The sequence below is a fragment of the Anser brachyrhynchus genome, assembly GCF_964034855.1.
Source record: "Anser brachyrhynchus genome assembly, chromosome: 8".
NCBI lineage: Eukaryota > Metazoa > Chordata > Aves > Anseriformes > Anatidae > Anser > Anser brachyrhynchus.
The window spans coordinates 20,843,723-20,871,622 of NC_137702.1; the positions used below are offsets into that span (position 1 = coordinate 20,843,723).

General features: G+C 49.8%; 2 long non-coding RNA genes across 2 annotated transcripts in view; both read right to left on the reverse strand.

The window, feature by feature from the left end:
- Positions 1-27,900, reverse strand: part of LOC308198692 — a 63,216-nt gene that overhangs the window by 10,552 nt on the left and 24,764 nt on the right. The window contains exons 10-16 of the long non-coding RNA XR_013954109.1: positions 27,453-27,620; positions 26,066-26,133; positions 24,306-24,558; positions 8,706-8,864; positions 4,233-4,417; positions 2,368-2,442; positions 1,375-1,479 (exon numbers count right to left, since the gene is read on the reverse strand). This is a non-coding gene — a long non-coding RNA (uncharacterized lncRNA). The remainder of the gene's footprint in view (positions 1-1,374; positions 1,480-2,367; positions 2,443-4,232; positions 4,418-8,705; positions 8,865-24,305; positions 24,559-26,065; positions 26,134-27,452; positions 27,621-27,900) is intronic.
- Positions 15,735-20,384, reverse strand: LOC308198693. The gene is made up of 4 exons (XR_013954110.1): positions 20,163-20,384; positions 19,873-19,967; positions 19,374-19,470; positions 15,735-18,775 (listed from the first exon to the last, which is right to left on the reverse strand). It is a non-coding gene; the product is annotated as an uncharacterized lncRNA (long non-coding RNA).

Below are 27,900 nucleotides of genomic sequence, written 5' to 3' on the forward strand. Positions count from 1 at the left end.
TCAGCCAGCCGCTAATGCTTCCCACCGTCTCGGAGCAAAGGGAGGAATTAGCTTTTATTAGCTCTTAGGAAGAGCACATCACTCCTGCCCTCTCCTCCTCTCACGAGGCTCGTGCACAAGCTGCAAGTGAAGCAGAACTGACTTACCTCCTAGCCAGCAGCCCCAAACTCCTGTTGGGCTGTATAAATAACCCTGTAAGTCTCAGACAAGCTGGGACAGAGCAATCCTCTAAAGGGTACCGCAGCGCCCTCGCTGCCCAAAAGTGCTTTAAAAGAGATGGGTGCTGGGCTTTTACACCCAGATCTCCCCGGTGGCACTACAGGGGTCCCAAAGGAGGGCACGTCCTCCCTGCCAGCACAGCGTGTGGCTGCTCCTGCTGACAGCCGTGCCGGGGGCTGCTATTTGGGGTGAGGTCCGTGGCTCCCCGCAGAGCCACGTGCGGTGTTCCTGCCCGCCGGCACCCAGCCGCCAGCACGGTGAGGGATGGTGCTGCTCCACGCCAGCCGCTCTGGGGCTTGTTAGCGGGGTGATAAAGGGGATGAATGGCCCCAGAGAAATGCTCTGTCTCCTGCTGCGGTATTCATTATCTTTCAGCCAGGCAATTCTTCACGCCGGCCAGGGCCAGCAGCTCCGGGCTCTCTCTCGTTTGTCGTCCTCGGGGGCTGTTCCCGCAGAGCCCGTGCTCTGCTGCTCGCAGGCCCCTCGGGCAGTGGGAACACCGAGTGCGGCCCCGTGAACAGCCCACAGCACGGCAGCCCGTGTCTCCTGGAGGTTCGCCTTGCTCCCACACAGCCAACTTGCTTTCCCAAACTCACAATTGGGAAACCGGAGCCACTACCACCCCCCAGGGCTGGGGGAAGCAGAGCCGGGAGCGTTTTTAGCCTGAGTTCCTACAGGATGCAGAGCATACGCAGTCCTGCCACATCGGTCTGTCCCCTGCCCACTCCCCAGGATCTCCTGGCACTGAGAACAGATGTCAACCTGTCCTGACAGAGAGACAGAGGTCTCAGAGACAGGCAGAGTCTATAAATTTCACGGGAACAGACTGTCAAACAGAGGATGGAAATTATTAGTACCTTCAAAACTGTAGTGTATCATCCATTATTAGACACCAGACATTCTGCGTGGGAGAGCAAGACGTTATAAATATCCCAGGAAGGGCAGATGCTCCATTCAGCACAAGCAGCTTACTAGACACCAGAGAATCCTAAACCCAAGCTATGGAGCCATAGGAGATAAGAGTTCATGGATCCGACCGCACTCAGTACAAGTGGGAGAAGGTTTTAGACATGTTTGACTGATACGAGAGCCAGCCAAGAAGGCACGTTAGCCTTTGGCAAGCCTCTGGAAATAGGCCATGTGCTTTTTCCTCACCTTTCTTCCAGTGACCAAGCCGAGGTCCCACTGCATTAACACCACCGGCCTAAACCCCCCGGTGTTGAACACATCAGAGTCCATACAGATATGTCCAGACGCTCCCTGAAAGAGAAGAGACATCCCCAGCTCCGAGGAGGAGCACTGACGGACTGAGTAGTTCTCCCCCCCCTCCCGATCCCCCCGCAGCACCTCTCTGCCACACGGACAGAGACTTCAGCCTCCAGCAAGATGTTTCATCGCAGCCTGCTGCCAGCAAGTGCCAAGAACGCAGCCCGAGGCAGAGGAGGAGCCTGGGGAGCTCGCAGCAGTACCACTTGCACATCATTAGCGGGCTGCTGAATCACAGCACTCGCGCCTGTCCCCCTGCACACCAGCCCGTGCTCCACACCAGACCCTGACCAGCCTCAGCGCGACCACATTTACAAGGCAGTGACACCATGGAGGTTGCAGGCAGCGGCACCCCACACATCCCAGCCTGGCCACGCTGAGCTCCCCACCACCAGCAGGCAGCTCGCACACCGCTCAGCACCGCGCTGCTGTCGGAGGGCAATGCCAGCAGCATGGAGCTGATGGCCAGCCTGCCTCCTGCACCTCCCTTCAGTGACCCAATTAGGGAACCCTAATTAGGCTGTTTCAGGGTGGAAGCCGGAGCCATTCTTGACAGGAATTCCCACTGCTGACCGCTGCTCCCCTGGGTGGGAACAATTAGCAGCCAGCACGGCATGCAGCCAGGCAAAGGTCACGGAGCTCATAAGGCTGAGCGCAGCCCCATCCGCTGACCCCCGTGCAGGAGGACCAGCCCCACAGGCTGTATAGGGGCAGAACGGGCAGTCCATGTGCTCGTTTAGGACCTGCACAGACCCAGTCATCACCACCTCCAGCCTCAAGGCATCCAAGAGCCCTGGTAGTGGGAAACAGCCATCTTCATTCAGCTCCTATCTGACCACGGCCCAGCCGGCCAGACCCATTTTGGGGAATTCTTTGATTTACCTGGTGAGGTCAAGTCCCAGGAGGTGCTGTCAGCCCGGTAGATCACACATCCTACACATCTGAAGGGCTTCAGCTCTGCAAAACGAGAAGGTAAGCATGTGCTACAGCGCATCTTTTATTCCATTTACTTCAGGGGTGCTTGACTCCCTGTTCTGCCAAACAAAAGGAGTGACAGCAACTGAATCTAGGCTTGTGTTTCTTACAAAAGAAAAAAAAAAATAAAATCCAGAAATCCAGTCACTGTATCCTAATTGTTCTGATCCAACCTTTCACAGCATTGCATTGAGCTAAAGGGCCGCACCTGAAAATATGCCAAGAGCTGCATGAAATGTTAATGTTGCAATTAAAACAATATGAATATTGCAGCACCGCTCTGCTGCTCCCCATCCACTGAACAATTCTCATTCAATGGAAGTCAAGTTACATTTGAGGAAATAATGAGGTCTGCTAATTAAGTCTGGCCTAGGAAGACAGCAATCTTAAAAGGAAAAAAAAAAATCAGATCTCCCCAAAATGTGTACATTTGCTGCTGATTACCTGCAAAGGGAAATCATTAATGCTGTGCAATGCCAGGATCACAGGTCAGCACCATTGTCTTATTGCACACATCCAGAGGAAATTATCTTTTTAATGATAAAACACGTTAAGTCGTGACCCGCTTTGTCCCTAGGAGCCGAAGAGGAAATGCCAGGCTGACACTTTGCACATTCTGCAGGCAGAAATCAGACACCTGACAGTGAATGCCAAATTCGGGCCAGGCTAGCGAGAGGCAGGCGCAGGCTCCAAGGAGCTGAAGGCAGCAGCTAACGCTCGGCTGGCACGAGATGGATCCCAGGGAAGGGATTCAGCCTGGGCTGTAGCCTCAGCCCCCCAGCCACCAAGACAGCTGAGTGACAGTGATACCAGCTCAAGTCGGGGGAAGCCACGGTGAAACAGACCTCAAGTCAGTCCCTGGGGAAGGCAGGCTGGGCAGGATCATTGCGTTTTAACTCTAAAAAGAGGCAACAGAGGAAGACCCCCTCCCAGTCCCTTGGCTGCTGCCCCAGGACACAAGCACACGTTGCAATGCCACGAGGACACAGCCTGCAAACAAGAAATGTCAGATCCAAGGGGCCCCAAGGAGACCTATACCAAACACAGAAAACCCACAGCTTTCCCACCCTCTTCTCGTCTTTCATCATCCTCCCAAATTTCTTTTCCTAAGCCAGTGGCTGGGGCTGTTACTGATCTCCCATCAGGTCTCCTGTGTTATTCCCAACCCAAAGAACTGGGCAGGGAGGGCCTGACACTATGAATTTTGTGGGGAACGCAGAAGGCTGGGAACGGGCCCATCACATCATTCTGCTTGCTGTGCTGCTGCTGATCTGGCTGCCCTTTCTCTCAGTCAGAGTTTCAGCAGCACACAACATCCACCCATCCTCTGTGAACTTTGCCATCAGACCCAGTCCGACTGAGCAGCTCGGAGCTGACCCGGAGCCGGAGAACACCTTGCTGCCTAACGAGCAGCCTACAGCAGCCCAAGCCACTCTGCCACTACTGCAACAGCCTTCCCTAATCTACCTCCCTGCTTTCCAGCAGAAAATTCATCCATTAGAGGAGAGAATGAGGCCGGTGGGGCCCTGGCTCATTTCTTGACCACTGCTGACTCTGAACTCCCGAACTTCAGCCTGTCTGAAATACGGACAGCCTTCCTCCTCAGATCCAGGCAGAGAACGAGCCACGCAGACGGGACTTGGAAAACCAAAAGATCCAAACGAGGGGGAGCTCCAACCATCAAGAAGGAAACGTTTCATGCAAAAGAGGAGAAAAACCCAGAGGAAAACATCGGAAAGGACTTCCCATGTCGTCCTAAGAGCCTCACATACCCTTTCTATCCATCTGTGGCCTCCTGGAGACGCAGGAGTTATTTCTGGCCACCGAGGTCCACCCAAGCCATGTCCTCCAGCAGCAGCTCACTTGGTTTGAGGGTGGGTAGGTGGTCTCCTGCGGCCAGCCCCCTCCTCGCCGCCTTCCCAGACACACCAGCACTTGCTGCTCTGAAGTGTCTGTTCTGCAATAAAGAGCAATAAACATGCCAGAGTAATTAATGTCTTAACAACTTATTACAATCCTCAGATAATTAATCACAAAAGCTAAACATGCTGTCTCACCCTCCTAATGTGTTAATGCTCTAATTATTATGCCTCAATTAAGGGGAAGTCAGCGCTCCTTGCTTGGAAGTGCATGTTTAATAAGGGTGCTTGAACGCCGGCACGTTGAAGTGGGAAGGGAGGGGGGCGACGGGGGTGAAGGGAGAGGACACCATTTTTAATGAGGTTTCATGGGTGGCTCTAGGCGAGGAATTGACAGCCCCTTTCTGGGATCTCACACATGGCTGCACGTGGAACTGGGGGCCATCTGCGGTGGCTCCGGGCTCCGCTTCCCGGCGGGCTATTTATAGGAGGAGCAGCATGTGGGGCACGGAGACGGCAGGGACTGGGGATGAGCAGCGATGTTTGGCCAGCGCCAAACAGCAGAGCTGGCAGCTCGCAGAGCCGGCAGCAACAGGAGTAGGTGGTGTCCTCCATCCAGCCCCTATCTTGCTGTGTTTCCAGACATGCAGACACTTATCACCGCTCCTGTCCCACGGGACGTATCCGCACACCCACGTCTCTCCAGCACAGTCCTGCCTCTGTGCTTCACCTTGACCGAGCTACCCCTGGGGTGATAAGTACCACCCCAGGGATGCATCAGACCAGCTCTTCTGACTTCAGCCTTACCTGGTTGCTTTCCGCAGCTCCTTGAGGTGCAAGGACACGTGCAGCTGTGCGCCGTGCCTCCGAGAGCACACCCCTTAACCGTGCTTGTTTTACAGGTGGGGAAACCGGCGGCCAAAGAGATTCTCTAAGGGACTTTGTGATGGTTACCACCTCTCTGGTGCCTGGCTCTGAGCCTCACTGGCCGTTGGGAAGCCTCAGAAAGGGGTTCTCAGTGGTCAGGAGCTTGAGCAGCCTGTAACAGTGCAGTGGGACCTGGGCCTCTCGCTGCAATAGCAGCAGGTCCCTGCTGTAACAAAGACACAGCTCTGCACCCATGTGTCCTCACTCCTGGGGAGGGTTTTTGGTGCAAAGCACAGCCAAGGCAAAGATGGCATCACCCCCAACCACCCTGCAGCAGCGGTGCCCCTGCGGAGCAAAGGGCTGCAGAAAGGGCCTGGTGAGAGGTGGCCCAGCCCTGCGACACAGCAGGCATCCAGATCTCAGCACCACGCTAGCAGCTCTAACAGAAGAATGGCTGGAGCCCAAATCTTCCCGACAAAGTCTACCAACAATTCCTTTTTCTGATAAAAAGCTTTTGAAACAACTCCTTCGCAACACCCCCCAAGTGGTTCTTCAGAAACAAGAAAGCTCCCCCCGAACCAGCCGGGTTTCTGCTCCATCCGAGCCTTTTTAAGTTTCTCAGACAAACAAAACACCAGAAGCATTTTCAGCCTAGGTTAGACTGGAAAACGATCACATTGCGTTTCCTCAAAAATGAATGCACTGTGTAGGTTTGGATGGCTCCCTCTGAGGAGTAAGGGAGAAGGAATAAGGAACGAAACAAAACAAAGCAACCCGGAGGGGACATGAATTTTAAAATACATGAACAGTTTTGGTTTTCAAATAATCAAAATGAAAAAATATTTCGCATAGTCACTTCCACAAAAATATTTTTGTCACCCTGATTCTTTGATGATTTCTCATGAAAAATAGAAAGAAAACTCTCCAACTCTGTCCATTCCACCCGTAGCACCTCTGAAAGGGAGCTGAGGTCTCCCCACACGTGCAGCCTGAGGATTTCCCCAGGGATGAGGGCTCCAGAGGAAGACTTGTGCACTGGGCCTCCTTCGATGCTGCTCTTCATTCCAATATCAGCCTTGACCTGCCCAGGCTTTCCCTCATCTCCATGATGCTGATGACTTCAGGCATCCCGCTCTAGTTCCCCACGCTTGGCTGCAGACACCTAGCACAGCACTTCATCTCAGAAGCCTCGCTTCACTCCATGAGCTGCTACATGGAGGCTCCACCAGAACCCAACTGTACAGCCATCCAGGACCAGATCATCAAAACTGTTGAAGTCTGGGCAAGCACAGCTTGCCGTTACTACGTTTCTGGGGCTAGAAAATTTGGGTTGGTTATATTGGAGTCAGCCTGTTCCAAAGCATCAAGCCAGCTGAATATCTGGTGCCAGGAGTTTTGGTGAAGGTGACTGGCTTGTGTTAGCTTTCTCCAGCCCCACAGCACGCTATCTAGAAGGAAGCAGTAGCACACAGATCCTGTGCTGGGATATTCTCCCTGGGATGCTCTGGGCCCTGTTTAGCTCATACCTAGCACCAGATACTGGACAAGGAAACAAACCTGAGCCTTCCTCCCTATGGGACCCATGTACCCAGTACCACGTGCTCTGCCAGCCTGAGCACTCTCTCATTCTCAGAAGCAAACAAAACAGAGAGGGGGGATGGCTATGCTCCTTTGCACCTTTTCCAATTGAACTCTGAGCATCGGCTGCTTGGAGTGAGCCGCTGCCCCAAGAGCATGAGCCGTGGTCTCTTGCATGCTTGCACTAAGCAGCTACTGCCATCAAGAACAGGCAGGCAGGTTCCCAGCACCCTGGAGCAGGGCCTGAATTTTGAGGGCAGACTCTGGAAGAAAGCAGATAACCACTGCATGAATAAAATATGAGATGAAAGGACCATCAGACAAAAAAAAAAAAAGTCATTGCTTCCCAAAAATAGACAGTGGGTCCAAGGTGCTGGACCAAGGAGCCAGTGCCACCAGAACCCAGATGTCTCCAACCTCACAGCCCCCATCAACAAGAGCTTTCTGAGTTTGCCTCACCCTCTCCCTCTGCCTGCTGCCTTTAAGACAGTGAGCAGCACGACAGCTGGGAAACCCAATCTGGTCCAAATTTTGTTACAACCCTGCTGGTTTTTATCCTTGTTTACCAGCATTAATTTTAATGGCTTTCCTACATTAACTTTGTCCTGAACCAGTCAGAGGAAAATTTTTGCTCACTTGCCTTCTGGAGAACAGTCTGGGTAATTTTCCCTCGTCACATAACGACCTGCCTGGGCTCCTCCGCAACGACAGCCACACTGTGTACTTTGTTGAGGGCAATAAACTTCCCAAGGCTGGGGGAAGGGGAGCTGCATAGCCCTGAATATGTAAATCCATGAACCATTCATCCAGTCTTTGTTCAGTTTGGGGGTTTGGCTTGCACGGATCCAGCAGGTGGAATGTTCTTCCTCCCGTTCAGCATGGAGGGGAACTGCTGAGCCTGCACCAAGGAAATGCAATGCTTCCAGCTCAAACAGCACCCTTCCCAAAACAGCACCCTTCCCCAGGTTTGGGCAGCTTTGAACTGGGTTCATCGCTGGCCATCTGTCTCTCATTTTCCCCTGGAACCATTAGAAGTGCCTGTAAAACAGGTCCCAGAAGAGAAAATGGTGCTCGAATATGCATGAAGAATGCTTCAGAGAGGCACCTTCCTGAAGGAAACTTCCCAGCAGCATCCTGGCTGGGCTCTGCAGGAGAGAGACATCTTCTTTCCCTTTGCTCACCAGTCCCTTTCCTTCCTCCAGCTCTCAGAAAGCTATGACAGCTCAGGCCATGGGAAGAACAAGAGACACTCGGTACTTTGTCAGCACCTTTCTCTCCCTCCTACAAAATAGGGAACAGCTCTTTCCACCAAAGAAATGCAAGGATTCCATTCGCGCATGTTTCCAAAGCTTTCTGTTTCAGAGCGTAGGAAAAGGAATATGGTTACACAAGAGAAAGCCATTTGACGCATCACATGGTGCCCACACTAAAAGTACAGATGTTCCCTCCGTGCTCCAAGGGGCGATTTGGAAGACAGAGGGGCTCAGAAATCCCAGTACATCCAACTACGGGCACCTGGGCTGCTGTAGAGAGTGTTGCCATGGAAAGAAGAGGGAAGCAACAGTTAGCAGAGATGGCTGGATTATTCCTACCAATTAACGTGAAGAATTTTGACTGCTCTTCTGTGTTTTCTGTAAGAGCCTAGCAACCACCTCAGAAGTGTTACTCACACATCTCCAAAGTGTTTGGCAGGGTCACACGCATAGCAAGCTATGCGAGCAGGGAGGGATAGCTCTCCTTTTGAGGCCTCCTGAGCACGGGCACACTACAGGTGGGTGTTTGGGACACCAGGATGCTCACGCAGCAGGTGCAGCCAGTCATCGGGGCACACGGCAGGCCACTTGGGACACCCAGGCTCTGCCTCCTGCGCCCCTCTGACATGCATGAGGCAGAACCAAGAGTGGCAAGGAAAAGGCTGGAAGAAGGAATTAGATGTTCTACCCTTTTGGGTTAAAATTGGGCGACTTGGCATTGCTCTGGTCAGAGGTCCTGGCTGGAGAATCCCCCTCCCAGGCGATCCTTCCTGCTAACAACTTGTCAGCCTGCTGTATGGGTTCACTTCAGACGCTCTGCTTCCATGAAGACTCCTGCAGCTCTGCACTAATAAAACAGGAAGAAACAAGACCTCTGAGATAGATACTTTGCAACAACTCCGCCACGCACTACAGAGTAAGTGACCCAGGGAGTCAGAGACCACAGCATCCCATCTTCTTCCACTGCCCAGGAGTAAGGAAAAGGAGGGCACTCCACGTGCACCAGTCTCTTGCCTCTTCCACAAAAGGGGCATTACAATCTGACAGAGAACATCTTCAGCCCATTCATTAAGTTCATGGCATTAATTGATTTCTCTCCAACCAAGCCATAAAAACCAAAGCTGCATGCAAGCTGCATCCTAAAATATCCTTGTAAATCTCAGCCACCACATTCATTAATTACAACCCAGTGATAGTTCAGGCCATTAGTTCTGGATGGTAACTTCATTTATTCCCACGTTAATGCTCGATGTCAGTGGTTATCTCATTACCACTCTATTACTTACCTACTTAATCCATCATTACAGCCCAGGCCAGAAGGGAGGAACAGAGTTTACCCTGTGTTGTAGGAAGACAATGCATCAAGCATCTAGGTAGGAATCACAAGCAAAACACTTCTGTAACCTGCAAGCTAGGGTTATATCCATTACAAAGAGGAAACGTAGATGAGCGTTGTTAACACAAACACGTTCCAACACTGAAAAATTGTGGATATTGACGATTAGGGTTCCTCTTAAATCAGAAGCAAGAGCTTTGGCAAGAGTGGAAATGCATACGAGCAGTCACACAAAAATGACCTTAACTCTGCCCTCCTCCTCTTTAGACTTTCCTTTCTCCATACCCTGGGCTAGATTCGAACAGTTTCTGCCTTCAGCATGCTAAACACTTTGAAAAGGCAGGTCAGAGTATGGGCACTGGGAGCTGCTACCTGCTGAACGCTCCAGAAAACATCCAGGCAGAATTGCAGATACTGCTAGCCCTGAGCACTAGTGACAATACACCTAACGCCACATAAAGATGCAGTAGGTACTCTCATTTCACAAACACACAGCTGGAGTTGCTCTCCTTTGGTGAGCAGGCACTTCTGAAGATGTGCTTTATTACACCTGCAGTGCTCCTGCCTGTCCCTCCGCGCGACTTGACCTACTCGACGCACTGATCCAGCCCCCGGGGGTCCAATTTGGGTGTTTCAGCACAGAGAGCAACTTCTTCTTTTCATTGCTTCCCTCATCCCCCAAATAGTCTTGTTGGAGACAGCATTTCAACCTTTCCTCATGAGGAGGAGCACTCCTGCTTGACTGAGAAAAAGGGAAGCCCCCTGAGGCTGACCAGCCGTGAAACCAATGCAGGAGCCGAGGGGGCGGGAAAGGGGCTCACAGGGACATTTCTGTTGCAGTAGGGCAGGTTCTCCTAAGAGCAAACGAAGTACCCTTGCTCTGCCTAGATATGATGCCCTTACAATAGGGTGAATTCGGTTTTTACTGCTTCTAAGTGACACAATACAGAAGAACTAAGTCCTCTAATGAGGAAGAAACTGATGCCACAAAGGCAGAGAAAAGATACAGCCCCAAGTGATGTCAGGAGTGAAATATTACTGTTTTCCTCTGTGATCAGTAAACGCCCAGCTAATATGCCCGTGCTCCTCGAAGTGGACTCTAAACAGTGCTGTGGCAAGACAACTGACAGGGCAAGCCTGCAAAATGCTGCAATCAGATATAATTAAAATACCTTCGCTTCCCTGCTTCCAACCCCTTGGCAGTGAAATCCATCACATGCTGTGGACAGAAAATAGTTAAAAATCCCCCTGAAGCTGGGCTGTTGACACCAGAGCGCACAGATTTTAATACATCCTGGATTAAACAGCTTTCTGCAGAAGGCAAAGAGCGCAGGATAGGAGCTGGGTGATGAGCTAGAGGACCATGCTAGAAAGAATGGCCCAGGGAATGCAATTGCTGCTGCAGGGGAAAGCCGTCTCCCCAGCCAACAGACCAGAGTCTAGAAGAGCCCCATCCCATGGGAAACAGGCTGCAGCTCTTTGCTCCCATGCCAGGCTGCTGCCCCCAAGCTCTCTGCCCCCACTCAGGCCAGGAACACCATGCACACTGCAGTGTCCAGCCTCTGATGAGAGGCTGTGGTGAAAGCAAGCAGCAGAAAGGCTCACACAGTGCTCAGTGGGAGACAGAGCCAGCATTTCCATCCCTGATGTTACACAGCACGGGTGGATTCTCCAGGATGTAGTAGCATACCAGCTTGGAGAGCGGTTTTCCCCATAGGCATTCATAACATCTCTTTCTTGTTCCACCTCACACAGATGCTCCTGGACTGATAAGGAATGAACTCTCTTGGCAGAGGGGGGCAGAGATAAAGTCTTCCCCAGCCATCTATTTATATCAAGCCAGTAGGAACTCATTATCTTTAAGATCTCTGGCACGCACAGCTGGAATCAGTCATCAGGCTGGAAAGTTATTAGAGGTGGGCAAGAGGGAGCCAGAACTCATTAACCCTGTTTTCTCAGAAAAGCAACCTCAAGATAAGAAGTAAGGGTGTTACAAGTGGGTTCGGGCAGCTGTCCTGTCCAACTCTTTGAGAGCTCGGAAAGAGAAAACCCAGACAGGACAGTGAATTGAGCATAGCCCACGAGCTCGGAACATGGCACAAGGAGACCTACTGCACCCAGAGCTGAGGTTACTGAGGTTAAATACCTTCAGTGGGCACACAGGCTCTGCAAAGGGTGCTACAGGCATAGGTGCAGGCCATGGATCTGCACAAACTAGCGACCAGTGCTTACCAGTCCTGTGCCTGTGTACTTCTGGCCCATAATGGTGGTCAAGAGCTCTGCAGCTGCTATTATCTGGTAGAGAAGACTTGCACATGTCCCAGAAGAAAAGGGGCTTTCCCATCATATATTCCACAGGCTTTGTATATGAAGATATTTGGTAAAATACTCCAGATCAGGAAGAAATTATAAATCAGAAAGAATAACATATTCAGTATTGCCAGCTCTCACAGTAGTAAAGCACCTGCTCCTGGAGTCAGCGGATTTGCACAACATTCATCTCATTCCTCATCTACTTCAAAGGGTTCAACAAGAGGCTTGAAATCCATAATCTCCCCCCACCCATCCCAGCCTGAAAGAAGCCAAGGCAAACAGCAAGAATCCCATATTTGGCACCCCCTTTATTGTTTTGCCAGGACTTGCCTGTGAGTACCCCATACAAACCTGACACTCGGGAACCATCAGCTATTTGCACTTACACATTTTGAGACTGAGAGGGCTTTTGGTCCCAGCCCTGCACTATGTTCAGAGTCCTGGTTCACAAGCACAGTACAAGAGATCTTCAGATCTGCAAATAGCTGAGAGGAAGCCGAGTTCCCTTCTGAGTCATCAGAAATCCAAAGCCATGCTAGCAAATGAACGGCCTCAGCAGCCGCAGAGAGCACTGCGCCTCCACCTGCCCTGCAGCACTTTAGTCTGGGTAAGTAAAATTGTGTCTCCAACAAGAAAGCAGGTGTTTTAAAAATGCGTTCACCAATACATCTCAATTAACAATGTTTTAAACACCATTTCACACCCAGCCCAAGTGAAGATATAGCCATATCTCGGGCTGAGAGAGGAGTGCCCTCCCACAAGGTATCACAGCCACTTGTAGCCCCCATTTTTGCACCTGGTAAAGGATTTGAGGCAGGTGGGCAGGAAGCATCTTTACCCTAAAGCAGCCTTATGCAAAGTCTCATCTTTGAAAAGAGAGCTGAGCAGTAAATGTGACCTTCTTGTAACTTTTCTTGCTCAAAAAGTCATTGCCCAAAATTTACTGGGGCTATATGTATGCAGGCACCTGCTCGCAGAGACAGAGAGAGGAGCAGCTGGTGCTTGCCTTGGTCTCTTGACGGTCAGCTCAGACACTGACATTTGAGCATTTTTTCCCCCTGCAAACAAAACCCATCAGCTGAGCACTCCCAGGGAAGTAGCACGGCCAGAGCAAACTCCCAGAAAAAGCCTTGGCAGCATTCCCCTTGCTCTGCGGCTGTGAGCGAGCCGGAGTAACAGAGCACGCCACATGGAACAGCAGAAGCTGAATGATGCACGTGTTACTGCAAGGAAAATAAACAGTTTTATGGGGGCGGGGGGAAGGGAAAGCACGTCCCTAACAAATACTTATTAAAACACAACCTTATCCTCGTCTGACCCTAACTCCGACTGAAGAAAACTGGGAGACTGGCATAGCTGTCGGTGCACTCAGGCGATGTCACTGACCATCCATGTATATAATTGCCCAGGAGGTCCCAGAACAACCCCCTCGCCTTTCCTCCGGCGCACTTAGCTGCATCAGTTTAAGTCACCAGTGTTTTTAAGGCTGCTCAGCCTTGCTCTCCAGGCTCCCAGAGCTCTCTGACATCGAAGCATCTTCCAGTTACCCCAGACAGCCTCCCGGAGCAGCCAGCTCACCGCGCACCTTGTTCTCCTCTGCCTGTCTTGGATCCAAAAGGATACTCAAGTCACAAGTCCTGCAACCCCTGTCGAAGATCTTCCATGTCTTTTGCAGAGATCAGCAAGGGAGGTGCTTCCCATCCAAGCAAGCCAGCATGCTCCGTCAAGAGAAGAGATAAATGGGTTTGGGGGCTTCAGAAAGCCCTCTAGCTTAGGACCCAAGTGTGTTTGCCCTATCAACAGCTACACCACTGCTTGACAGGAGCAGAGGCATGACCAGATTTTATTGATGCTAGGGGACATATAGATAAGAAATCTTGGGAAAGCTAGACATGTGCTGAAGGGTTTGACAGACTCATGAAAAAGGTCACCTCTGCTGACCACCCAGCCAGCAAAGGGCTTGGTGTAGCCTCCCCATCAGTCACTGCCCATCAAGCATAATCACAGGGCATAACAAGTCTTTAAATAAACTTCACATTTAAAAAGTAACAAAGAACCAGGAAAAAGAACACTGGAAGGGGAGAGCTGAAGTTCCACCACTATAAGAAACCATGAAGACAATGCTCATTTCACATTTTCAAACCTCTAAGAGTTGACTTTTTTGTTCCTCAGCTTCAATCACCTCTCCGCTAGTGAGATTTGGCACTAGCCCGGATCCCCTGAGGAACCAGAGGCAAGGATTTTTCCAAAGGATTTGTCACCCACGTCTCCTGCAATGCTCCCCTGGGGATTTTCTAATGAGCAAGGCTCTCTTCTGAAAAAAATAAAATAAAAGCCTACCTTTAAAAGACTAGGCCATGGCCATGAGAAACCCAAGAGCAATATTTTTAACTTCGAACCTCGTGTTTGCCCATCAGCACTGCTGCCCTCCACCTGTTTCAGTAGGATGTTTTCATTATTGTTCAATTTGCAGTGAGTTTAGCTTCACGTCCTTCATTGGATTATTTTTATATTTAATGTCCTCTCCTCTCCTACTCTTCTTTTTATAGAATGGTAATCCAAGTCCCTTGGTAAGGCTGAGTAATCTTGATCAGATTTTAATCAAAGTAAGCCAGATCCTCAGCTGCCAGGATTGATGCATCTGCCTTTAAATATTTGAACTATGTTGCTTTACCCCAGCAAGGAGCAAGCCCCATCCTTTCAGAAAATTTAAATTCCTCCCTATGCATCAAACTAAAACAACAATACAGAACAAGTGACCTGCTGTGAAGGGGGTTTAATTTATAAAACCAATACCCAGGATTTCAGAACTAAATGAAAATCTGAGATAATCCCTCCCTAAATCCAGCCTGGGAAAAACACTCTGGACAGATCAGTATCAAGTAACTTCTTAAACACACTTTTTCCTCTTGTGAAATCTAGCGTCAAGCCTGAGTCAGAGGGAAGCTACCCACAGTGCCTCGCTCTGACATGACCCAGAGAATCACATTTTCCGCTGGTATAGAAATTGCATATTTTACCCATGCAGGCTTCTCCAGAATGGACCCGCTTCTGCTTTGTTCAGCAATGACCCTCAGTGTCGCTGCCAAACCCCGGCATCCAAAATCAGCATATTAGTTGAAAAATAATGAGATTTCTGGAATACAAAATGCTGGTTCCATTTTCCTTGCCTTTAAAGATGACATGTGCTGGCGTCCCTCCACAGATGAGAAAGATAAAAAAGTACTTACATGAAAGAGAGTCTCATCTAATCACCTGACTGCAGGAGACAAGGCTGAGGTTGAGAGGGAGGCTGTCCCACGGAACGTGTCAGGGTTTGGACTGCAGAGTCCAAGCGAAGCCAGAAATAGATGCCTGCCTGGCAGACTGGTAAAGGCAAACTAAGAGGGTTATACTGATTTACTTCCACATTTGGGGCTGAACTCCTTGGTAACATTAGGTTTTTCACAGGTTCTCTTAGGTCATTTTTACTGAGACAGAAGCTAAATCAAAAGCACATCTTGTACTTAAGCATCTCCTGAGGAGTTACACCGATGTATGGCAGTAAATATGCATTTCCATCCTTACTGCTAGGATGGTATATGGTTCTGGCAAAACCTGAAGACCTTTCTCTAGTTTCGGCCCACTCCTGAACAGGAGGAGGACAACTTGAGCATCTCATTCTGTCTTTAGACAATCCATCAGCTGGACCTGCCCTCATTACTGGCTCCAGCTGGGTTAGCCAGCGAGCAGGCAAGCTGGGATCAAATCCTGTCCTGCTCATGACTGTTTTTGCCATTCTGCTTCACAACCACACAGCTCACTTTTGCTCTCCACACCCCAAAGTCAAGGCGTGCCAAACCTGGTAAAAATAAAGTCATCCCCTTGGAAGAGCCCAAGACATAGCCCAAACCTTGAACTGCACTTGGATCTTTACCATGTCCTTCACGCAAGCCCAGTAAAACCAGTGACCCGCTCAGCAGAACAAACGATACAGGATTAGATGCTGCCACACTAGGGACAAAGCCATAGGAGAGTGCTGTTAAGATGCTATTGCTCAATAAGGGGACCAAAGATGGGTTGAGGGAAAAAAAAAAATTATCTGGTAGTTACGATAGCTCTAAGTAGAAAGCACAAGAAGACAGAGCTAAGGATGAGGAGTTTGTTTCTTCCCCGATGGCTCCTCCACAGCTCTGTGGAGTAGACGAGTGCTCCAACAGACACAACCCCACCAATTTCCCCCATACAGAAGGAACAACAAAAAAGCAGCAAAGCCCCTGCTGTCACATCCAGGGCCTGGCCCCAAGTCCTGCAGGTCTGGGGGACCATCCAGGCAGAGCTTGCCAGTGACTCTTCCCACCCACAGCCAGGCCAGGATGGATTTTGGGAAAGTCCTGGACTTGCAGTTAGCCTCTGTTGTTTGGGAAGAGCCAAAGGCCATCGGAAAGCATAGAGCTGACAGCATGGGGCCTGCAGAAGGCAAGAGATAAGGGATATAAGAGATAAGAAAGCAAGGATAAGGGATCACTTGCCAGTTCTCTTAGTCCTAGCCATAGAGAGGTGAGAGACAACGATGCGTTTAGCAAGAAGGGTTAAATCCAAGTTGCTGGTTGCTCTTCCAGCCTCTAGACTTGCCAGACAAGCTGCCCACACTGCATCAATCTGGCTGCAAGCAGACAGCTGGGAAAGCTAAGGCGAATCAGCTAAGCTGTGACTCAACACAGGTTGCATATTAATAGGCATTGCACGCCTATTGAAGCGCCCTGCAAACAGTCTCACGAAGGAGCCTACACAGAGAAGATCCACAGAGGGGTTAATGACCATCAGGTCCCGCAAGCAGGCTGCGTCTTTTGTCCGTTCCTATTAGCTCACCCGAGCATCCCTGATGCGAGCCACGGGTTCCTACAGCAGATGGTTTTATTAGTGCCCATGTGCAGCAACGAGGAGACACCAACAGGTGGCCCAGACAGTAACCGAAACACTTCACCCCACTTGCCCCAAAACAGGTTCAAGATCATGCCAAGGGCGACCAGGATCAAAGCAGACAAAGATGTCACGCATAAGTGGTCCGGATTATCCTCACACGTCTTCTGCGCCGCTAAGATCTCAGCTGGAGAATAATGTCCTACTTGGGATGCTGATCTCCAAGACCATATGAACAACTGGAGACAGTCCAAAGGAGGCAGACAACAGCGAGTGGAAATCTATAGGAGAGGGTTGGCAAGGAAAGATGGAAAGCTGAAGATGTGGTTACAGTCTTCAGGCAAGCAAAAAGGAAGTAGGGGGAAAAACCTGTTCCTAGCGCTGCTGTAGGAAGGACAAGAAATCCTAATTTTAATTTAAAACACGGGCCCTTTCAGTCCAGGAGTAGTAAAAGTTTCCAAGCGTATGGACTGCAAAAGCACTAGGTAGTTGTCACTTCTCTGCTTTCTTCAAGACACCCGTACTTAAATTAAACCCTTTGGGCTGCACTACAGAAGACCCCATAACTCAGCCACGAGGCAGTCAAGAGAGTTACGAGCTCATTCTGCACTGCGACGTGGGAACAGATAGTCCAATGCCAGCAAAAAAGAAATTAATTTCCAGCTCATCATAAAAAACAAAAAACAAAAAGCCACAGAGCAGCTGCCGCTTAGAGGGACCTTTAAAAACCCTTCCAGAGTGAGAAGGGCAGCAGGGGAGGGAGTGGGTCCATGCCATTTAATGGCTGGCAGGAGTAGGGGAAGGAGTGGCAAATCTGGGCGCCTACAACATCTCCTGAGCTTTGGATCTGCTAGAATTTTGGCAGGAGACCAGGATTTGCACCATCCTCTTGGTTTTTTGTCCTACCTGCCCGCTGACTTCTTGTGAGTAAAAAAAAAAAACAAACAACTGCTTTGTTGGCTGCTTCATCGTGAGTCTGCCCTATTCCAGATGTACTTGCTGGAGCTAATTTCTGCATCATATCTTCATATTTGTCCAAGCCAAAACTCTTTATGCTCTGTAGCCCAAACCACCCTGGATTTCAGCTCTTCATATATTTTTGGCTGGATCTGGAGTTCAGGGAGCTTGAGAGATGCTTGGAGAAACCATGCAAGCTCTGCCTATTTGCCTCGCTACTCATCCGAGAGCAGCTCGATACAGAGCCACAGCAAAGCCTCACCATCCGATGGCAAGTCTCCTAGTGACGCAGATAAGGCTCGCAGCAGGTTTCACTGGAGATCCAGCTGTTCCTGAAGGCCAGCCTTAAGTTTTAAGCCCAGAAATATTTGAGTTTCTCCTCTCACGTTGCCTCGCATTCGTGCGAGGCTTGGCTCAGACCATCACACGCACATTTGCGAGGCTGAGCACAAAGTCAGCTCAGCTGAGAAGAAACTTCTTGACCTCTTCCACCTCTCCGCTCCTTCTGCCACGTGCATTGCTGAGAGAGCACGAGACACGTCTGCACTGCAGCGAACTATCAGGCTCTGTGCTCTGCCTCCTGCTTTGTTTATAGAGAGTTTGGGGAGATTTGCAGGCCTGGTGATGAATTATAGGGAGGAAGACAAACATATTTTACTGTTCTGGGCGAGGAGCGCTGGAGTCCCACGGACATCTGGAGGAATTATTTGCAGAAAATTAACATTGTTTGTCATTTGCATGATGAACTTCTGGGTCTCAAATGAATGATGGGAAGAAACCGGTGGGAGATGTTCATTATCCCTGATGGAGTGAAGCCCCTTGACATGATGCTAAGGTCGCCATGATCTATGGACCTGCTGACTGACAACTCCGAGTGCTCTGGAATTGAACACACGATATAACTGGGGGCGGAAGCGATCTGCCACATTAAATGCCGAGGCGTTAATAACTGTTGCTTGCCTCTGATTGCCGGAGTTTTGGATGCACTCGTTCTGGCTGTTTCACAGGGCAAACATGTTAACCCCTTCCTGACTACCGACTAATTTCAAAGGGCACAGCATTCAGCAAGACATCTACAGATATCCAGGCAGCATCACAGATTAAAAGTAGTTTTCCAGGCTTGCTTGTTTATCTCTTGATGTGTCTTTCGGGAACGTGTTCTCAGAAGTTCCCTGACACAGATTCCCCACCTCTGGCTCTGCAGCAGCTTCGAGCCCCAGACTGCAGCACACCACGTGCCTTCACCAGCCCTGCAAGGGAGATGCTCAAAGTCACAGCATGGCACAGAAGCCCCTCCAAGTTTTCCCAGTCCTCCAGCACAGCACACCTTGTTCCCACATCTGTTAATATTTGCCACTTGGGAGCTAACTTCAGATTTCTTCCTTGCGGCTCCAACCTGCTCTGATGCCAGGGAGCAGCTCTTCTCAAGAGCTGGGAATACCAATAGCTGCGAGGCAGGCACTCGGAGGAATCGCTTCTGAGAAACACCATCTCGCTTAGGACATGGCACTTGGCTTCCAAGCATCTCAGTTTCTTCCTTTGAAAACCTGAAATATTCTTTAACCTGCTTCTGAATATTGCTCCTATGTCCTCTGGGTCAGCATTTCCCAAACTGGGGGGTAAGGTCCCCTCTCCCTCCCAAGCGAAGAGGCATGGCTGGGTACAGAAGGGGTGTGAGCTGTCCCCAGAGAGGAGCAGTGCAGGGGCATTAGCAGTGCCAGCCTCGTTTAAGAGGGCAAGAAAAGCAGAGGGCACTTGGGCCCATAGCGAATTCACTCACAGAAGCAGTGCCTCGAGTGCTTTTGTAAGCTCCTCTCAATTCCTTTTACCGGTGCTTTCACCACCTACCTCTAAGCAGAGAGAGCGGCGCTCCCCTTCCTCACAGAGCTGCTAGGAAGACAAATTCACAGACATTTTTGAGACAAAGGAGAATGATGGGTACTTGCTGAAAGACAGAAATCAGAAACCCAAATATTGGCTCAAAATGACGACAGGACCACAGAAACATCACCACACAACAAGGAAAGCAAGAGAAACCCTCAGCTGTGGACCCAAGCCTCCAGAGGAGCACGAAGGGGTAGAGATCTGAGGAGAGACAATTGCACCGACAATATTCTCTGTGCAAAGGTACAGCAAAAATATGCTGACACCTTGTCTCATATTAAGCAAAGCACCGTGCTGATTAACACGGGCAGAAAACTCAGCCCCTACCGCTCGGAAACATCTCAATGCCATGACACAAGGAACAAGTGGATGGGGCAGCATGGTTTGATCTCACCGGGAAGGAGAGGGACGGGAGCACTGTGTAGGTTTAGGGCAGGTGTGCGAGAGCCAGCATCGTACCCACCTTTGTGCTGTGAACAAACGCAGCCCAGGTAATGGCTCCACTCCAAGCTCTGTCCCCTCTTACTGGGAGCTGAGGCGGCGAAGAAAAATGAGCATCTGGAAGTCCATATGAATAAGCTAACGTCGCAGGGCTGTCAGTCATGTGCTAATACCCTTAGCTAAAGCAACATATTGATCCTGATTGCCTGGAATTGCACTTGAAAAGGGCTGGGTGACATTTCCAAGGAGACATGAGCTACTTTCAAGTCAATTAGCGGCATCGGAGGATTCATGCCGAGGGGACGCACTCACCTCTGAGGAATGCCAGGAGAGAATGAGAATTGAATTAAGCCTCTTCATACGCCGAGAAACAAATCCTTTAATGGCCTGTAACAGCTGACGGGACACTCAGGGTCGCCAAAAGCATGCTGGCAGCAGCTAGGTGAAGAAGCTTCCTATGATGAAGCTGGGGACTGCAGAGGAGCTGAATCCCTGCTAAGAGCCCAGGAGGGCACGCAGTGCTCCGTGGGATAATCCTCTAGATAAGGGAACAAGGGGGGAGCAAAGTGTAAGGTCCAGGTCAACAACACATGTAAAGCTCTCAAATCCTCTCCAGGTATCTGACCTCTCTTGGGGCTCAACAGGAACACCACAACCAGCAGCAGCTCACTTAGGACCGAACAGCATGGGACCCTGGTAGAACAAGCCCTGAATGATAAGCCCAAGGACCAAGGCACAGCCAGGATTTAAATGAGATCTTCTGTCAGCTGCTTTCCCCAGAAATTCCTTCTTTACATGGATCCCAAAGACTCCTGCAGAGCCTAGGACCCCAAACAAGTTTGAAACCAGCAGAGCAAATCCCAAGGCAGAGAAATCAGGGTAATTTTCCAATCCCTGATCCTTTTTCTACTTGCGGGTGCTCCGACCTATATTTAGTTTCCATGGTTCCTTTTATGTTCCTATAAACATGAGGCTTGTACCTGAATTCAAGGCTTTCTGGACAGCTTTACAAAGATGATTTCCTGCTTTCTTACAGCACCTGCGGTCATTCTGTCACACAAACCAAGGAGCATAGCTCTTCGATCCCCGTGCAGAAGGGTGAGGAGTTCTGGTGAAAAGCACTTCAATCCATTTTGCAAGGTGAAAACAAGTCCAGCAGCTATAGAATGACCAGGAAGCCTCAGAGCTCCCAGGAGTATTTGAATCTTCCTGAATAAAGCATGGGGAAAAAAAATGTAAGAGAAACCAACCTGTTTTCTCCAGTATCAGTTCTGCAAGGAGCTCTGCAAGCTCTCAGATGCTGTAGGCTTTCTTACACGGACAGCTAATAACATCTGCCAGCCAGAAGCCCAGTGCCATCTTCAACATACTGGTGACATTCAGAGGCCTCAGAAATGCCAGTGTCATCTTCTGCATGTTGCACCACCCCAGGGAAAGCTTCCCCTCCCCTGCAGCCTCCAAAGCCAAGCAGCTCAGCCTAAGAGCCAAACCGTGTCCTCATCCACCCACCACACCAGGGATGCTGCTGCAGGAGCACTGACGGGGCTGATCCTTCTGGCAGGAAACCACAGCTGCAGCAGTGCACGTTTTACTGGGTGAGAAATCCCCCAGTTTGCTCCAGATCCTTGCCACGAGGCAGGTTTTCCTAGTCCAGCACAAGCCAAGACCCTTGCTGCATGCTCCTGGCTTTCCCCTTTCCCTCTTCTCCCCACTGCCGTGGCCCTGAGCTGAGGCACAGAGACAGCCGGCTCCAGTCCCCAAGGAAATCAAATGGAAGTAGTTCCTTTTAACTCAGCTGAAGAAAAGAGACTGTGTTCATAAACCTGCAGGCTTCAAGAATAAATGAATCTCCTAATAGCCCCTGCAGACAGGAGGAGACTTGGGCAACGGATTCTCCCCTGGGTGAACCACCGAGTGTCCCTCCAAGTTCTCAGCCACCATCTCTCACTGGAGATCCTAGCACAGCTGGTGATTTTCCAGAGCCAAAACTGAAAGCAGAATTATGACACACCCAACAAGCCCTCCAGAGCCAGGATCCCCATCCTTTCGGTGACAGGCATCACACACATCTCGAAACAGAAACGTTTATCCAAAGCACAGCCAGAAAGCTTAAAGAAACCCATTTTCACTAGAACAACACAGAGGAGGGTGTCAGGCTCATTTTGCAAGGACTGGTAGGAGCCCAGATCTCAATTAAAGCTAGCAGGGCTCAAAATAGCCTTTTGCAGTATTTCAGCCTGCACCATAAACTGCGGGTCATATTTCTGAAAGCACCTGAGCGACACAAACGTCCGAGCTGCGGTTTCAAAGTGCCCCTTGTTTCAGCACCCGCATATTTTCTTCCGTGGATGGAATATGGTTAGGAGTGACACATGACTACTGTGCAGTACTAAAAAAGTCCAGCAGATCACACTGGTACAGACAGAGGCTGTGCTTACAGGCTGAGAGCGGATGCATACAAGCAACTTTTCCAAGGCTGCACAGTAAATCCAAAGCACAACAGAGACTAACCCCAGGTCTTCCAGACTCTCCATTTTCTCCCAAACTGCCGCACTTTCCTTTGTCTGCTCTTAAAAGCCAACTTCAGGATACAGTATGGCAGCATGGACACACTCAGCAGCCATTCCTCTAGTGAGGAGCACAACAGAGAGAGAGAATCCGCTCTTTGTGCAATAGGAAGAAAGCAGAGGGGAGCAGCAGGGTGCTCCTGACAAGATGGGAAGGAAAGCAAAGGGGGTTTATATATTTTTTTTTGCCTTTACTGTGAAGAGACGTCTGCATTTCCTTTATTAACGGCAAGGCTCAGCCCTAGCTAGAGAACAGCAGGAGAGGCTAAAAAACGGGATCTTTTCAAAGCACCATTTATCTATAAATATTGAGCACAAGCTATTGCCCAAAAGAGCAGCCCATTAAGTTTCTGGGGCACTCTCAGCCATGCAGGAAGCCAAATTTGTTGACTTAATGACCCCTTCTGTGTTTTCAAGCAAAGCAACACCATCCCGCCAGCCACCAGCAGCCCAGGAGGACCCCACCCTCTCCAGGATGCCTGTAGTGTCTCTGAGGCTGTAGGCAGGGCAGAGGGACTGTCAGAGGTGCCAGAGGTGGATGCGCCCAGCTGGCTAGGTGATGAGCTGGGTTAAGGGTGGGCTCCGTGCTTGGTCGGTGGAAGAGGGAGTGAGAAGAGGGTCGGGGAAGCTGGAGGGTTGGGAACAGGGAAGACTCGCCCTGGCTTTTAAAGCTGTTTGCCCTCACCCTGCTTGCCATTATGAATTTCATCTGTCCTTGGCACAGACGACACAAAACCCAACCTTGTGTCAAGTTGGAGGAGGGTTCAGGTCATTTTCCTCAGAGCCAGCTTTAATTCTCTTCAAGCCCCAGTTCACCCCAGCACCCCCCTATCGCAGCAGCCTCAGGGAACCCAGAACCAGCGACCCCAGAGCCCACATCCCCACACCAGGAAACCTCTTCAATCCACACACCCCAGGAGATCCTCCCCCTGCCTTCTCACATCTAGCCCTGAGGGCTCAGCTGTGTCTTTTCGCATACATATTTTTATGGAGGCAGGGGAAATTAAGTTTTATTGCAATCAGGGCTGTGATTCTCTTTGTCACATGCTCCTACAACACGGGGCGTCGACATGACATGTATCACCAGGAGGGCCACCAGTAAAACCGCAAGAACTAGCAACCGAAAGACCTCGGTTCAGGCCAGAGGCAAGGAAAAGACACGACATGACAAGTGGCTGAACATCTTGTATTGCTCTCGCGTGTGTCCTCGGGTCAGGTGTGGAGCACAGACAGTAAGCCAAAGCGATGAAACAGCGCTGAGCATGTTTTCCTTGCCCTGTGCCATTCATACTTGAAGGCTGTTACAGCTGCAGCCACACGCTCCCCACGCAGCTACAGACAACGAGGGTTTTTGCTCTCTAAATCTACATCTCTAATCTAAAAGCCTATGGATAAAAACCAGGCTTGGGAAAGAGAGCAAGGTCTAGCTTTCACCATCCAAGAGCTGGCTGAGCAACAGCCTGAGTGCCAACAGGACAGAGATAACGATACCAAATTGAATAAAAAATATCAATTGTTCTATAAGGGCTTTCTGGGACCACTAGTTAATTAAGCTGGCAGTGGATAGGAGTCTATATAACAAGTTCTGATCACCTTCAGCGGGTGAGATTAAAGAAGAGGAGTGGGTTTTGGTGCCCACCCTCTGCCTGCCTGTAAAAAAAAAGCAAACCTATTCTTTCTCTGCATGCTCTCTACTTTCACAGAGCAGCAAGAGTTAAAACCAAATCCAGGCTGCTTCAGCAAAAGCACAGACACTGCCAAGCACATGAACACGAGGGAGAAGGCGAGCACAAGCCCGCGGCTTGCAAGCTGCCCAGCTTTATTATTTTCTGAAAAAGAGAGACATCTTAGTGCAAAGGTTTGTCAAGAAACACAAGGGATCCAATACCTGTGAGGAGCTCCTTCTGAAGCAATTCTCCTCTTGGGAGCATCATTTGGAAGCTGAGGAGCAGCTTTTTGCTTTGCCCCTTCTCAGCCCTCCCAGCTTCCCCCGCAGGTGCTGGTGCAGCATCATTAGCGCCCACGGACCCGTGGACCTGCCCGCTCCGTGCTGCGCTCCAGTGGCTTCAGCAGAGTTAATCCCAGGCAGGATCTTCCTAAGTTTGTGCCCCATCAGAACGTGTTCCTTTCCACAAGGCGAACTGAAAAGGAAGAAGGGATTTGTAAAGCCAGCCATGAACAGGAACGAAGAGGTGCTGTTCTCTAAAGGCCCTCAATAACAGGGTTTTCTCATGGAAAGCACAGAGCACCACCATGTCTCCGCACACAGGAAAGCCAAGGACTGCAATTACCTTTGTGAACACCCTTCAAGACACCACAGCACTAAGCAGCTCTCTTCCCAAACCCAGCCCTCCCAAAAGTGATGGCTTCCCATGGTACCTTCAGCCCGCTGGTGACCCACAGAGCCCTTGTAACCACAGTCCCATCCGTGGGTTTAAATCTCACCCAGGAACTGAAGCCAGAAAAGCTAAGTGGTTTACACACTGCTGCTGAGATGACGAGTATCGTTTTCTCCTGGCTCCCCACATGACTTACAGCCCCCTCTGGGCAGTGCAGAATTGCTTTTGAAGAGCAGCTAGAAACACTTCAGCACTTTCTGAACAGATAAAAGGAGAGCTTGAATCCAGCACATTCTGGGGAAGAGGGAGATTTTGCTTCCCAGCAGCTGTTTACAGTGGCAGCACAGCCTGGCCGGGGCGGCACTAACCACCCTGGTGCCCCGGCACAGATCCCAGCACCACCCCGCAGTTGTGTTTTTGCCGTCGGAAGGAGCAGAACTGGACTCTGCCAGCCTCCAGTGAGCACTCAAATCCTACCGCATTTGTACACCCCTGCAACCACCCAGCTTCTCTCTCCAAGGCTCTGACTGCCAGTGTGCCCACGGCAGAGCCAGCCCTGCTTTCACAGCCAGCTTGGGGGCAGACGCTGCAGAGGCTGCAAAGAGGAGCTGCAGGGAAGAAGGCACCGGCACATCCCAATGCTTCTCCGAAGCACAGCAACGTGATGGGCTCTCGGCAGATAACAGCATGGTGTGGACACAGAGCAGCAGACCAGTGGCAGCAGGACCCCAACAGGGCGAGCTGCACCCCAAAACCAGCAATGAAACCATGGGACTGAGCAGCAGCACGCTACCCCTCCTCCCTCCGTGTCTTGCTTGTCTCAGTCTCATGAGGCCTTCCAGCAGTTCTCAGCTCAGGGACATCTTTCATTAGTTTGTTTAAATGCTCTCCAAACCCATTTAATCTTTAGCATCCCCAGTATCCTGTAGCAATGAGTTCCGCAGTTTGCCTGCACACTGCAGCAAGCAATTTCTCCTTTTGAAGCATCCATAAAGTAATTTCACTGCAGATGCAGAGTGAGATGAAAAAATCGGGAGGCAGTCCGGAGGAAAATAAATAAAAACAGTCACAGCTTTAGGAAAAAGAACAGGCAAGTAAAGGTTAAATGAACTAGGTTCATTCAGCCCAAAAAAAAATTAAGAAAAAAAGAGAAGACTAAGGCACAGAGGCATAACAATCTTCCAATAGCTAGCAGGTTATTAAGACAGAAGTCGATTGTTCTCTGTGTTCACAGTGGCAGGAGAAGAAGAAATAATTTAACTTTGAGCAAAGAAAGCTTAAGTTTAGACATTAAAAAAAACTTTCTCACCGGAACAGATATCAGGGAAGTTGCAGAATTTTTCACTGGAGACAACTACAGAAAGGTTAAGCAAACACCTGTGAGAAGGGGAAAGGTGTAATTGATCTTGCCTCAATGCCAACCTACAAGGAGATTTATCTGCAGCAGCTCACTCCAGCCCTCTGTTCTGCGATACGAACAAAACTTTCAAAATGCTTTCTTCATGCATTTTTAATTGCATTTTAATTTTTATCCTCGTGTAGCTTGAGACACGTATAAGAAGCAGCCATGTCTAATAAATCAGGAATTACATGTTTCCCATTTCTCCAATGGAATAAAAAGATGTAAAAGTTCCAAATCAGAACAGATATATGTTAAGCTATACAGTCACATCAATAAATATGTATGGGTGTCGCGTCCCCTTCTGCTTTGCCAAAAATAGTACCAAATTATGCCAACCAATGAGAAACTATGTTTCATTAGGAAATGAACTTTAAAATACAAGATTAAAATGTGCTTTTTAAATCAAGATTTCCTGCTTGTTGATTTAAATCATGATTAAAATGGGTGATTTAAATCAACCATCCTGAACAAAACATGCATCTTTCTTAAGTCTTCAGGGTGGAGAAGACAGCGGTATCCTAAGGATCAGCCAGATAATTCTAGTTTCTACTACGCTGCTCATTCTCCAGCTAAGCAGTCCTATTGCATTCATCTTTTCTGAACTAAAAGCAATTTCCCTACCCAAGCCTGACACCCTGAGTCCCTTCCATTAACCTTCCCCAGACCTTGTGCCTGTACACTTCTCCTGCCCAAGGAGCATCATCAAGGAATTTCAAGCTGACACTGAATCAGTCTCAAACAAACTTCCCTGCTACAATTATAATCAGATCCTCCCTGGATGCAAATAACAGCCCCCACCCTTCTGTGCGTGGGCTCCAATCACGGCTCGTGAATAATTACGGCAGGATTTCAAGAGCCGCCCTCAAGAACAAGTGCACTGTGGAATCAACATGCCTTCTCGCGGGGTTCAAAGGGTACAGACAAAGCGGGAACTGCCCGCCAGTGAAGCAGAGAATGGAGAGCCCCAGAGCCTTCACTACAAACAGATGCTGAGCTTTTCATCCCCAAGTTAGACCTGTGACACCTGCAAGAGATGCAGTGTACCTTTGCCAGACCCCCAGCGTGACCTCAAACATTTCAGCCAGGGATGGCTCAGCCTCTCATCCCAGCCTTGTCTCATTTTTCTCTTCCCATCACGCATCTACTTTGCTGCTCAGCAGACATGGTAGCCAGACATTGTTAGGAACTGAGCGGAGTTGGTCTAAGTGAGGTTTGCAGGCTGAGGTAGCTCTGAAAACCCCACTGGGAGCTATAGCCATGCCTCACGTTTGGGTGGCACAACGCCAAAGCTGACCTGCAGTCCCAGGAACTGACACAGCCATGTAGCTTGAACCCCACAGAGGAAAAAAGGTCACGGCCAAACACAGCAAGAGAGCACCGCTGGGCATCACACTCCTCAGCCCCACCGAAGAGCACCAGGGTCCCACAGCAGGCAGTGGCTCCAGTCTTCCACAGAAGGGACCTGAGACAGAAGAAAAAGCCCAAGGGGTACATGGCCAGGACACCTCAGAGCTTTCTCTTTCCTTTCCTCCAAACACCAACCTATGGTTCAGAAGACAGCCTAAATGGCTGTTACCTGTAAGCTATTTTTAAATATATATATATATATATATTTTTTTTTTTCCCCAAACTGATCTAACAGATGGGCAGAGTTAGCAAGGAGGCTGAACTTCAGTTACTGCAAATCCAGAATGACTCTCCAGTCACTCCAGGCAGATACAGCCACCTGACCGACGTACACG